The sequence below is a fragment of the Mus pahari genome, chromosome 1 (genome assembly GCF_900095145.1).
Source record: "Mus pahari chromosome 1, PAHARI_EIJ_v1.1, whole genome shotgun sequence".
NCBI classification, from domain to species: Eukaryota; Metazoa; Chordata; class Mammalia; order Rodentia; family Muridae; genus Mus; species Mus pahari.
This window is the reverse complement of record NC_034590.1, coordinates 39878531-39892908: the sequence shown is the minus strand read 5'-3', so window position 1 is coordinate 39892908 and position 14378 is coordinate 39878531. Positions and strand designations below refer to the sequence as shown.

Genomic DNA, 14378 nt, shown 5'->3' with positions numbered 1-14378 from the left:
TTTGTTGTTTTAAGATTTATTTATTTATTTATTTCATATATGTGAGTGCACTGTTGCTATCTTCAGACACACCAGAAGAGGACATCAGACCCCATTACAGATGGTTGTGAGCCACCATGTGGTTGCTGGGAACTGAACTCAGGACCTCTGGAAGAGCAGTCAGTGTTCTTAACCGCTGAGCCATCTCTCCAGCCCAGAGAAACGTGTTTTAAATTATTAATACATACTAGTTCCTTGTTCTGATTCTCTACTATTAATTGGTCTTCTCTAATTTTTCATATTATAAACAATATCCCAGATATCCAAGAGCACTTTCACAAGAACCGACCCTGGAAGTAGAGGAACTAGCCCAAGGCAGCTGTAGATTACAACTTTTTACTTATTTATTAATTTTGTTTCGTTTTGTTTTTTGGTAAAGTGGCCTTAATACTAGAACTTTGTTTCATTTTTTTTTTCTTTATTTTTGACTCTGCTGTCTGTGTGTGCATCTATGCACATGAGTGCAGTGCCCACGGAGGCCAGAACGGGGTGTCAGAGTCTTTTAAGCTAGAGTTACAGAGGTTGAGAATCACCTAAATGTAGAGGCTGTTTTTAATCACTGGACCATCTTTCTAGACTCTAAATCTTTTGTTTTAAAAAGTCTGAAATGTATATGGAAAGACAGCCTTGGTCACTATGCTTTCTTAACATCTAATAATCCCAACCACTACTAAAGTTTTCTGACCCATGTAATTCATTAATTTGATGCCATGAGCTCATAGCAGAAGACCAGGCGCTAGAGCCATGGCAAACAACTGTCAATCAAGTCAGGGCAAGATGATGGAGCACACAGGGAAAGCCCACTCCCATTTCCAACAGGACAAAGGAGAGGCAGCATCAAAGATGGGGTTTTAAGCAGCCTGTGATATTATGGAAGCCAGAGACAGGCAGAATGACAGGAGGTCATGGATACAAAGAGGGATCAAAGGAGAGGAGACTGGTAGAAGCCTGTTGAGAGGGATCTCAGGAGGGGATGAACACTACCTCATAGGAATGGAGCCCCTCTCAAGGATCCGAGAGGGGAGAGAAGCCCAAGGGAGGCTGTGTGTGTGTGTGTGTGTGTGTGTGTGTGTGTGTGTGCGCGCGCGCGTTAATCCAGAACAATGGAGTGGAGGAAAGGAAGCAGACATTCCCTAGACATTACAGACACTCTTCAGTGGCAGAACTGGGCAATATCAGAGGGTGAGGTAGAAGGCAGAAAAGTGGACAGAATTTGAGAGAATCCCTTTGGTCTAGTTTCCTCATTTTTCTGAAGAGGAACAAACAGGGCCCCTAAGACAGAATAAATGGGACAAGGGCACCTTAGCACACCCGACACACTGGAAGACTCTGGTCCTCCCAACCACACTGCACCTGAGATCACATAATCACTGCTTTAAAGGCGAGTAAGTGCATTCAATAGAGTCTACGAAGTCATACCTGCAAAGCACCAAACAGTGACATTGGCACAGGTTTGTCTATAGCTCCGATTCTCGGTCCTTTGTGGGCCTTGTAACAACGAACGGCTCTTGACAAAGCCTTGCAGAGCATGTGGTACTGGTGCCTCCTCTGTGCTCCCTAGATGTCATGATCCCACTGAGAACCACTCCTCCCTTCTTCCCTGGATACTCACTAGTGATCCCTGTCTTCATTCTCCTGTCATCTCACCCAGAAGTGGCTTCCTGAGCCTCCCATGTTCAGGGTGACCCTGGAATGCATGCCCCTGACCCAGGCTCTGTCCCCATGTCATGGAGCTTTCCGATTACCCATTCTCTTTTCTTCCTTGGCACTGACCTACTCCCCAGCTCCCACATCTTATTCATGGATGCTGCCGTGTAACTTTCTCATGCCGAGAGTGAGTCTTCCCAATTCAGCCTGTCCTTCACCAGCACACACGCCATCTAGTAACACCCGCCCCTGGAATTCCCTTCCAAACCTAGTGGGTTCTTAGGGGCATTTCTCATGGTGAACCCCCTTCTTCCTCTTAGGGATGCTCACTGCTCACCTCCAAGCCCATTTGTTTCCCACTCGGGGTACGCCCACCTTCTTAGGAGCCTAGCTCCGGGTCTTTCTTCTCATCTTCTCTCCATCTCACTGCCATCATGGTGGCAGCTCCAGAGGATGGAAAAGTATTCTCTATTTAGTTCTCAAGTTCTGTTTCTAGAGGCTAGCACACCACTTGATACATGGCAGACACCAGAGAATACACACATGGAGCACAATGAATTGTACACTGTTGTGGAGCTTGAGTATCCTTGGCCCAGAGAGTGGCACTATTAGTAGGTGTGACCTTGTTAGGTTAAGTGTGGCCTTGTTGGGGTAGGTGTGGCCTTGTTGGGGTAGGTGTGGTCTTATTGGAGTAGGTGTGGCTTTGTTGGAGAAAGTATGTCACTGTAGGCATGGGCTTTGAGACCCTCACCCTAGCTGCTTAGGAGAGTCAAGTCTTCTCTAGCAGCCTTCAGATCAAGATCAGATCTCAGCTCCTCGCCATGCCTGCCTGGATGCAGCTGTGCTCCACCTTGATGATGAAGGACTGAACCTGTGAATCTGTCAGCCAGCAATTAAATGTTGTCTTAAGAGTTGCCTTGGTCATGGCGTCTGTTCACGGCAATGAAAACTGGAACTAAGACACCCCTGGTCTTTGTCATTTCATCTCTGCAACTCTGATCCAACCACTGTCATCTTCAGCCTGAGTGACAGCAACACCTTCCTCCAGCACACCCCGCTCCGTCCAGTACAACCTTGACCAAATACCAAGTCATCAGGATTCTGTAAGAGTTCAGGTTCATCTCCTTCTGTCTCATCTTAGCACATCCTTACTTAGCACACTTGTTCACTACCTCCAATAGGCTCAGCTCCTCCCTTTCATGACCTGCTGCCTTGATTGATAGGGCTCCCCTTCACACTCCCCCATTCTCTCTTCGGGCCCAGTTCAATTCAAGGGTCACCCCCACAGAGGTACTTGCTCTATGCTAATGCCTGAGCTTCAACAGTCCCCCCCCAACTATTCTTCAGCTCCCCTCTACTCCCCCAACTCTCATCTCTCCACTTCACGTTTACCTAGCCTCCACTCAATGAATGACTCAAAGCCCACGAGAATAATGGCACCGTATCACTCATCAGAAATTGAGTGCCCAGACTAAAATAGCTTACTCCTTCTATACCACTGTAAATTAAATGCATTAATTTGCTCTTAGACTTTACAGGAGTATTGAACTACATCACTGTATTCAACATGTGCTTGACCATATCATAAAAGTATTATGTATCAAGTAATTTGGTATTTTTACTCAACATATCATAAAAATTCAGGACCCAGCGAAGAAACAGAGAGAAAGAGACATAACTAAAGTGTCTTTCATATACAGTCAGTACAAAGACAGCGCGAAGGACCTGTTACCCTCTGCCAGCTGGCCTCATGTCACACAGAGCTGGGACTGGAAGCGCCTTAGAATGAAAGAGCCGTTTCCTTATTTACACCCCCCCATCCCCATTTATAGAACAAAGGAAAAAATAGGAAGAAACTACCCCCTTGTTCCGGAAGAGAAGACGAGCCCAAGCCACAAAATACAAGGCAGGGCCCGGCAGCCAGCTGCTTTGGATTCTGACCGACACTGTTGGTCTCCGGGTGTTTTGTGACAGAAAAAGAGAGTAATCAAGCTGGACTGTGAATGATAGTACGGTGTTCAAAGGCACAAGCCACAAACAGGAAAGCAAATGTCGCACGCCTGCCTGTCAAAGAAGGCACGCACGCATGTGGAGGGAGGAAGCACTGGAGAGCACGTGAAGCTGACACGCCCTCTGCTCACAGCTGGCAGAGTCAGGCCTGAAACACTCTCTCCCTTTCAAAGCCAACAGATACTTGGCAGACCCAAAAGAGACCCCAACGCTTGCTTTCAGGATGCAAGATAGATTTGAAAATGTAAGATCCCATGTGGCCTGCGCAGAATAGTAAAAAGATATGGAAGCGAAGATCCCCTGGAACAGGGAGAAAGGGCAGTGTTAGGAGGAGCCGAGGGAGGACCCCTGCTGCAGGGTCCAACCTAGGAATGAGGACAGCAGAAGCAAAACAGATGGAGGCCACCAGGCCAAGAATTCACTTCTGCAAAGACGCCATCTTAAATAAAGCTTTTCAGGTGCAAGAGTCAGTCTTTCCAAAAATTCCTAGGTATGTCCTAAAAGTCAACTGGCAGAACTTTTATCCTGCCAAACTCAACTATACACACTTGGAACATCGATCCCTAAGAGCTTCTAATAGGAGCAAGGCTGATGGGAAATATCTGACTGTGAAAACCTTCCAAAGCTGGGTATCTGAATGTCTGGGTGAGCTTTCCATGCTCAGCATCTGTCCTGCGTAAGGCACCACGGGGTCCTGGAAAGTGGCAAAGCGCTTAACTGGAATCCTAGAAAACCCTTTGGAATGTCTTCTGTTGGCTCCTGCCCTCAAAAGGACAAACTCCACCTCTAAGCGTCAACTGCCTCACCTGTAAAACAGGCTGCTGCTACCACAGTGACGTCAGACAAGTGCTGTGTTCACTGTCCTCAGGGGTACGCTGAAGGCTACATCACTGAGAAAGCATTAGTGACCCCTCCATTCTCTTACCCCAACCTAAATATTGCTAATCTGATAAAGAGAAAGGAAGCTGGCAAAACTGCTGGCTAATCTACCAACAACACACACTCTCTCTCTCTCTCTCTCTCTCTCTCTCTCTCTTTCTCTCTCTCTCTCTCTCTCTCACGCACACACACAAGAATATCATTATGTTATCCATTTAACAAAAATGTTTTCAATTTTGATCAACCTTCCTTCAGACAGTCTTGGTTTATGGTTGGAAACAACAGATACAGACTAGAATCAGAATCGTGTCTTTACTATGGGTCGATGGAGTAAAGACACACTGGGGAACTAACCACCTCCAGTTCTGAGAGTGCGACCCAACACAACAAAGCTTTTGCCTTGTGAAAGAAACCCAGTTTGGCTTAGCCGGTGGCTCACCCACAGCAGTCATCTCTCTTAAAAAAGAAAAAAAAAGGAATCCACTGGTACCAGTAACTAAGTGAACAAAACCCACTTCTAGATGCCATCACTTTGTTAAAGTCAAAATGGCAGGGGACCACTGTCAATGAACCTTGCACAGGGAGAGTAAACAAACAACCCTTTCTCCAGTAACTGCTGCACGGACGCGGGGAAATGTCCTGTAGTTCAATGGGCAGGACTCTGGGACCGTAGAGAAAGAGGCTCACAGCTCTCTAACTCTAAGGGGGCCTGGAAGACTTCTCAGGAGGGGATCCCTCAAGATGGCCCTGACATACTTTGTTTTCTAGGACCCCAAATGAGGTCTAACAAAGTGTAAGGGGAAGGCCTCCCAGGCAGTCTTGGAGGCAGTGTGAAGCTGAGTGGGGTCGGTGGCAGCTTGAGGGAGCCAACCCCATTGGTGAAGTAGCTGCAGCAGAGGAAGAGTAAGGACTTAGGCAGAACAGAGGCTAGAAAACAGACAGAGACACGCACTCGAGGGGCCCACTTTGCTCCGCAAGGAGAGACAGGCATTCAAAAGCCCCGGCGCGCAGAACCGCGTTACACCTCGGAGGCTTGCTAAATTCACAAACTAGTCCCCAAATCTGCATCTGAGAAATTCCACATGCTGATTTTGATGTTTCAGCTACCATTCTCTGAGGTACAACGGCAAGACCCAGGAAAGATGGGATCCCACATTGCTTCTACTGACTCTCTCTGCACCCACCAAGATCTGAGTGTGTGACCCAGGGAAAAACCTATGTGCATGTATATATATTCCCTCCCTCCCTCTCTCCTCCCACCCCCATTTGTGTCCGACGCATTTGGTTGTGCAGGCACACATACCTGGGACTGCACATAGAAGAAGCAGAAGATTGTCTTCTGCTGTTTCCCACCTGATTGCCTTCAGAGAGGTTCTCAGTGAGTCCAAAACTTGCCATTTTGGCCAGGTTAGCTGGCCATGGAACTCCTGGGCTCCACAACCTCCCCATTCCCCAATGTGAGGTTACAGGTACATGCAGCCACACCTGTTTTTGTTGTTCTTGTGTTCTGCTTTGACCCGAGTGCTTGGGATGCTAACACAGGCGGCTCTCCATACCTGTACGGCAAGTGCTTTTTAGCCACGGAGTCAGGAGCTGAGAAAACTCCCCAAGTAACCCATATCATATAGACAATGCATAAAACACACAAAGGCCAAGGGGGAAAATTGGGGCAGAGGGCGAATCCACAGTCCTCCCACAGCAGCTGATGAGCCTGAGAGGACCATCCCAGAGCTCTGAGGAGGACCTCTTGCTGCTGTAAACTGTAACTAGCCAGGAAACCAGCCGAGGAGGGGGGAGAGTGTTATGGTAACAAGCAGGAGTGATAGCCCAGTTTGTCAGAAGAGAATTTCTGTGTCGAGTGTAAACAGACACAATTCATGTTAAGCCTTTTATCTTCATGTGTCAACGCAGACGTGTTTACACTGTATATGTACATTTCTCTTTCACACAGACAAGACAGCCCGGCCACCTGACATAGTCAATAAGTGAGGGCAACGGCAGGAATGTAAGGGATTTCCACGACACGGGTGACTTTGAGAACAGAAATTAAAATAAAGCAGTGTAATCTGAATGTGCAAATTGTTCTTTGCTGCCCGACAGAAGAGCTGTCTCACCATAGAAACAATCTAAAAATCTATGCCCACAAAATAAAAAAAAAAAAAAGAGCAGCCCTGAACGCTGGGGACACTGAAACCAAGGCAAGGAATTGATGACTGAGACTGATGTGACGCTTTTTATCCAACCCTGCCAATTTAAGAAGTGGGAAATTTACAGGGAATTAGTTCCAAGGCAAGAGAACACACTCGAGTGTCCCCTCCACGTAAGGCATCTGGAGACAAACAGATCTGTACAGAATGAAGAGAGGTTTGCTTCTGCAGAAGGGCAGCTGTTTGCACAGATCGTCCTAAAAACAACCTGGCCTGCTCAGAGATGCTACATGCCATTCTCGTCTTAAAATATCCAAAAGGTCCTCTACTCAAGGTGGTTTGTTCTTTAAAGTAACACCCTTGGAAAAGGTTAGAAACCTTTCTTAGTATCTCCACTCCCTATGATTGGCACTTCATCACAAACAGCACACAGGGCCCAGTACCTGCCATGCCACACCTGGTGGGGGGCCCAGAGAAGCAGTGTCCTGCCTCCCTCCCTGTGAGACCTTCCCCAGGACCGAGCCTCAGCAGGGCATATGTCTTCATGTTCACCTTGTACTACCAACAGTGAACTACACTGCCAGAAGCTGGTGTTGGGATTGGGGGGGGGGTGTCTTTGGGGAGCAGCCAAGCCAGAACAAGCCTCCACTGAGTATGGACCTGAAGAGAAATGCCCCTCCTTTCCTTTTCTCTCTTCCGACTTGTGATTTTCTGCTCAGAAGCAGGCAAGCATTCCCAGTGAAGGTTGTCCCTCTGTCCTCCTGCACTGTGAAGGTTGTCCCTCTGTCCTCCCACACCCACGCACGCTGGCTTTGGCTGTCAGACCCGTTAGGACTTTCTGCTTACCGGCCATGTGCTCATGCTCACTCCCTCTGTGTCTTACTTTGCCCTACAAAGTTCCAGTTTCCTTAAGTGACCTGAGCTCGTGTTGATGAACCAGTTACCTATATCTAGCCGATAGTCGGTGTGGAAACCACATTCACTCACATGTTCCTCCTACCCTAGGAAGTGATTCTCCATGGTGTGTCAAATCATAAGCCTTGGGCTAGGATATGTAATTCAGTGGAACAGCCCTTGCCTGGCATGCACAGGACCCTGGGCTCCATCCCCATGTGTGGCTGCTAATAATAATAATAATAATAATAATAATAATAATAAACATGTATAAATATACACATAAATTGTGTGTGTGTGTGTGTGTGTGTGTGTGTGCACGGTCATATACAAGCCTGTCTGAACCTCCTGAAGCACGGCCGGAGCTTCTGATTTGGTGACATTGATAGAGCGATCCTGAGGCCCCCCAGCCATACAGATGGACTGAAACCAGCCACTGTCACTCTAGACCTGAAGTTTTTCTCATGGCTTAGATGCAGGTTTGGGACTAAATTTATTAATTCTTCCGATACACATATACTTCCCAAATGCTGGGAACTCAGCAGTGACAACTCTGAACTTCGTGAGGCAGCCCACCCTGACAGAACTGAGAGCCCACCCATGGCCCGCGCAAAGAGGTTCGCTGTGCACTCTGCAGCAAGGACACAGAGACCCTGCTGCGGGCCTGCTGCACACTCACACCAGGCTAAGGGCCCTCTGTGTAGACAAATATATTGCGAGATACGACAGAGAATACGAGTCTTGAGATAACAGAGGTGAAATCGTTAAGCAGGTACTTAAATCTTAACCCAACCAAAAACTCAGGAAGGTAAGTCCCTGCAGTTAGGCATGAACACTAGATAAATATGAAGTGTGAAACCAAACCAAAGTCCATGGACCACACATCCAGAGGTCTAGGAGAGCCCAGTGGGGTGGGAAGCAGGTTTGGCCACAGCTTTACCCCAGTGCAAACACACAGGTGCAGAGACCCAGCAGGAGTCCTGCCCTGCCGCACCAAGGAGATGAGTTCTGAACACGCGGCTGGCAAACAGGCAAGCACACTGAGGTACCTGGGTGTCTGCATGCACCTCTCTGGATCGGGCAGAAGCCACAACGCCACATGGAACTCACCATCTTTACAAACCAAACTGTAACATGTCACTATCTGGTATGACTGAAGGACAGAATGACACCTCCTACCACTGACCCCTACCTGCTGACTATGCACTTGTGGGTTGTTTTCGTAAACACAGGTATGTCTGAACGTCAACATTGTTCTTGCCTTGTAAAGTATCATGGAAAGGGGAATAATATAGCTCCAACCTGCTCACTCCCACCACCCCTTCCTTCCCTGGTCGCCATCATCCTCACCTCACCTAGTCATGTGATGGCCTTTGTTATCTCCTGCAACTTCTGCATTGACTACTTTGCTCAATTACCTCCAGACGACTCACTTTGGAGTGGTATTGTTTTGCATTCTCCAAGTATCTAGAGGATGATGTGAACCCCTGATTTCTTCAGAGGCAAGTTGTACTCACTAAGACCAAACAATCTCAGAATTTAGGATTTCTCCACGAAATGGAGAAGCCTCCATTCACCAGGCCAAACAACCCATAAGCTCTGCTCCCAGCATCCTGCCAGGAGAAGTGTCTGAAACCAATGCCCACAGAGGTTCTCAGGTCATCTCAATACCTTGTACATGAGCCCAAACATGACAGTGACACCTCCTCGTGTGCATCCTTGAACCATCATCAACCAAAGACTGAACCGAAAGCATACTGATGGAGAATAAAGTCAGGGGCCATGGACCATAAGCTAGCATACACACCACAACAGACAGGGATTCTGCCGTGAGTCTTTCCCTTCCCTGACAAAGAGGCTGTTTCCAAGATCACATGCTTTGTCTACAGAGCTACATAAAACAATCTCATCACATCCCTGCTGACAGAATGAGACACTGAGAACTGCATTCCAACGACTTAGTAACAGTCCAAAGTGTTGACTAAGGGGCAGTAGATGAAGGGCCATGGTGCTCCTTCTGGGTCACATCTACTTCATCATTACTATCAGTCACATCACCAATAATACTAATAAAATGTCCCTCTAATCAAGGACAAGTTTCCAGGGGAGATAGCAACTGCACCAGATGACAGAGTCAAGAACTAAAAAGATCAACAGATTGGAACTGCAACAGAGAGGAAATAATATTATTTGGACACGGGTGCAAAAAAGAAATGTGCAAATGTAGGAGGTGTGAAAAAGACTTAGGCAACTTAATTAGATATAATTTCTGTATGTGATGATGGGGTGTTGTGCCTGCACCCCCAAAAAGTCAAGACAATCTTAGGCGATACCTAAGTGGTCCTTAGTAGAATAAGAGATGACAGAAGGGACCCCAAGTTCTGGGTTTGTTTCTGCCTCCATACTTTGACAGGCAGAAAGGGGTGAAAACCAGAAAGCCTGTCACAAGGCACAGCTACAGATACTAAGCATGTCAGGACCCTAGGGAGGGCTGGTTGGGTTTCATGTGACCTGCTGGGAAGAGCAGACCAAGGGTTTCAACCAACACACACCGACAGACTCACTGTAAAGCATACTACACTCCCTACGAAGGTGACAAGCATTTCTACAACATAGCCCAGTTCTGAAATAACATAAGCCTGACTGCATTGCCACTGAAACTCTTGGGCTCTTATTTGCCTTGGTTTTAAGACTTATTTTTACTTTACATGTATGTATGTATGTATGTATGTATGTATGTATGTATGTATGTATATATACCACATATGTGTCTGGTACCCAAAGGAGAGGGAGTCATATCCCCCTGGAACTGGAGTTACACACTGTTTGTGAGCAGTCTGGGGAACAAACCTGGGTCCTCCGCAAAAACAACAAGGGTTCTTAATGGTTATGCCATCTTCAGCCCTTATCTGCCTTGTTTTATATCAAAGAAAACTGAACGTATATCCATGTGGCCTATCAGGGATCACACTGATATGGAGGTGGGGGTTGGGGGGACAAGGACTTAAATCTAAATTACTGCATGCAATTTTATGGCACAGCATTCTTGTTTAAAGAGATGTCTCACAGTTGAAAAGGATGCTACTTCCAGGTACAGAGGGATGAGGAGGGACTGTCATACTGTGTACCAAGAGCCATCTGATCAGTGTAGGCACTTTCATATGGTGCCTGGTCGAGCCCTGTCAAGTCCCTCATGATCCCTCAAAGAAAGACGCCACGAGAAGCCGGAAAAGCCTCAGCAAGGTTCCATCTCCTCCTTTCCAGCCCGAATGTGAAAGGGTAAAAAAAAAGTCCCCCATTCCCAAGGAAATACTCCTGTTCCAGACCTAGTGCCCCTAAAAAGCCTGTGTTTCCACCAATAAAAGTGTGCAACAGCAGAAACCATAACCCACAAGAAGACATGAAGACAGAAAGCACACAACACCACAACCTAACCACAAGAACTCTGCAGGCATCCTTCGAGGGCAGAGCATCTCTCAGGAACTTGAAGCCCATGACTCCAGCATCCGCAGGCATCTGCCACTCACTCCCCACCTCTATCAAATCACATCCCCTTCTCACTCTTAACTCCCAAGCAGACAGCTGCTTCCACACAGCACGTAGATGATACCATTCAAATTCCCCTCTGCAAGGCCTGGAGAAGCTGGCCTCCCTGATTTCACTGCACGCTCGTCCTTTGATGCTGGCATTCAGATTACATGAAGAGCCCCTGACAGTAAGAGCTACGACCCACCACTGGGGCCAGCAAAAACGGATCAGTGAGGAAAGGTGCTTGCCATACAAGCCTGGTGACCTGATTTCAATCACTGGAACCCTTGTGAAGATGGAAGGAGAGAAGTAACCCTCCAAAGTCATCCTCTGCCCTCCTCTCCACATGTACACACACACAGACCCTCCACACATACATACAGACAAAACATACATCACATATAACACGAGAGAGAGAGAGAGAGAGAGAGAGAGAGAGAGAGAGAGAGAGAGAGAGAGAGAGAATGAGAGAACAGAACCTAAAGAGTTTTTGGTTTTTAAGTTACCAGTAGAGATTTAATGGTTTAGTAGGTAACACACTTGCCATTCAATTGAGAGACCCAGAGCGCAGACTGCAAGCACCGAGTTAAGAAAGGAAGGGGGGCAGACACAGGAGCTGCCTGTTATCCCAACACCAGGCAAGCAGACAGGGCAAGGTAGTGAAGTAGACTGCCTGCCGCTGATGAGCCCTGACTCCACGAGAGAGGAGGGCTTCAGTAAATAAAGTGCAGAATGATCATGGAAGGCATGTGATACAAACTTTGGGACCACATACCCACATACTTGTATATAGCAGTGTACCCACACGTATGTGAACACACATGCACACAGACACACACCCCACCCCATGCATATATACATGTACAAAAAAAAGAAATTGCTACCCCAAAAGCCACATGGGTTTTTTTTTGTTTTTGTTTGTTTGTTTGTTTGTTTTGGAAGTCAACAAGTACAGTTTAACATTCTTTTAGGGTTTTTTGTTTGTTTGTTTGTTTTACACATACGTGTTGTGGATATAGATGTGCCTGCTACCTGTAGCACCCAGAAAAGGGTATCAGATCTCCTGAAACTAGAGTTAGAAGTGCTTGTGAACTACCTGGTGTGGCTCTGGGAAGCAATCTCTGGTCCTCTGCAAAAGCAGCGAGTGCTCCTAACACGGCCATCTCTCCGGCCCCTGGGTGGTATTGTTCTATTTGTTGTCTTTACAGGTTCTGACTGAGAATAATATAATTCTCAAGTACATGGAGTTCTCTGATGATCTCAAGCAAGCTTTCCCTTCAAAGTTACCCTGCCTTGGTGAGATGCCAGGCTAGTACCAGCTCCTTCAACCAAGCAGGCAGGAGACCCTAGTCACAGACTGGGGTCCTAAAACAAGAAAACTAGCCTGGCCACACACTGTTGCTAATTCAGAGAGGCAGCCAAAGTCCCCAAAGCCACAACACACAACAAATGGGGACCTAGAAGTTTCCTATAGGCTTGCATGGATGGAAGAGGGAGTGGGCATCTCAACTTGGTAAGTTCCTGAGGGGGACTAGAGTCTAGTGCAGAGCAGGTGCACATGAATACTTGGTGCCGGGATGTCTGTGAGGACCCAACTCAGGCTTCTAGTAACCACCCAACTTTGTTTCCCTCTCTTAACTTAGCATGGGCACAGTGTTAATTTGCTGTGGGTACATCATGTTGTCAAGAATGGTTATGTAGAACCAAATCAAATGCCCGGGATGTAAAAGTATCTAGCTTAAGTGCTTCTTGGTAGCAGATAGCAGGGACAGTGACTTAAGATGAGCTCGGCTGAGCAGACCCAAGCTCAGCTCTCTCAAGAGAGAAACTCTCCCACTTCCTCCTCTTTTGGATAACGAAGGGACAGCCTGGAAGAACTCCACCCCGGCAGCTGAAGAGCTCAGAAAATCACGTATCACTCTACCAAGGAACAAACGAATTCCTGCTAGGCAGAGAAAGCCCAGAAGGACGGCTGTGTTCACTGTGCTCAGGAAGCAGAGGGCCTTGGAGGCCACTAAGCCTGTGTGTACCACTCTTGCAGAAGGTAGCAGCATCCCTGCTTAGGAGTTACATATCAGCCTCTATGAGGAACTTACCTGGAACAAAACTCTAGGTGCAGGACCAGGAGATCTCTCAGCAATGGAGGAGAAGTCTCAAACAACAGTCTCTCCTCCGTACAAGAGGTACTAAGTCTTGTCCCGCCACGTGCACTGGGTACCACAAACACATCAAGGTCAACACTCACTGCCCATAGTCAACACCACCTCTATGCCTGCTGCCCTCTGCTCATCTCAGACAGGACCAATAGTGATGGCCCCTGAGCCAACCGCAGCTCACAGAGACCTCAAGGATGCTGGCATGGGATCAGCCAGCAGGGCTGGAGGTGAGCATAGAAAGCTGTGGGGACTACGCAGCCCCAGTAAGGAAACACCAAAGCCACGCTCCATGTGAGCCTCAAGTACTTTCATCAAAGCTGGGGGGCAAACAGCACACGGGGCAAAGGGATATAGGGCAACATATCTGACCCAGGAAACTAAAGAATAAGGTCTCCTAGAGTAGGTTCTGTCCAGTCTCACCCCACCCTGAATCTCTCTTGATGCTGGATAATGAGCTTGTTCCATCCCCAGTGTCCTCACCGTTAATGATATACTCCTCCAGGAAGCACTAAACAGAAAACAACAGGCTCGAGGTTTTTCCAAACCTCAGTGAGTAAAGCGCTTGCTGCAAAACTTGAGTGCTTGGGTCTGGTCCACAGCATCCACGGAATAATGCTGGGTAGGGGTGACACGCAATTATAGCCCCAGTGCTGCTAGCCAGAGAGTGAATCTGAACTGATGAGCTCCCGGGTTCACTTAAGTTATGGTAGAGCAGAGGTTGAGGAAGAGACTTAATGACCTCTGGCCCCCATCCACATGCTAACACAATGTGCACAAAACCACACATGAACACACATGTATCCATACACACAGAGAAAGAGAGAAAACGGGTTCACACTAACACTACAGTTAAATGGTAGGGCCAACGACCAAAGGTAACACGGCAGGTACATGTTGTGGGAAAGAACTTTGAGATAAAGGCTTGGTTCCTTGAGAGTAGATCCTTGTTTGGAGCGGATTTTTACCAGAGCCTCGTACTAAACAGGTCTTTCCCAAATGTCACTGGAGGCTCCTGTTCTCGCCTTCATCTTATGTTAAGGTTTCCGGGGTGTGGGGTGTGCCTCTCACAATCAGAAGA

General features: G+C 47.4%; 1 protein-coding gene across 1 annotated transcript in view; it reads right to left on the bottom strand.

Annotated features, from left to right (window-relative positions):
* Positions 1-14378, bottom strand: part of Igf1r (insulin like growth factor 1 receptor) — a 284214-nt gene that overhangs the window by 234879 nt on the left and 34957 nt on the right. The window lies entirely within an intron of this gene.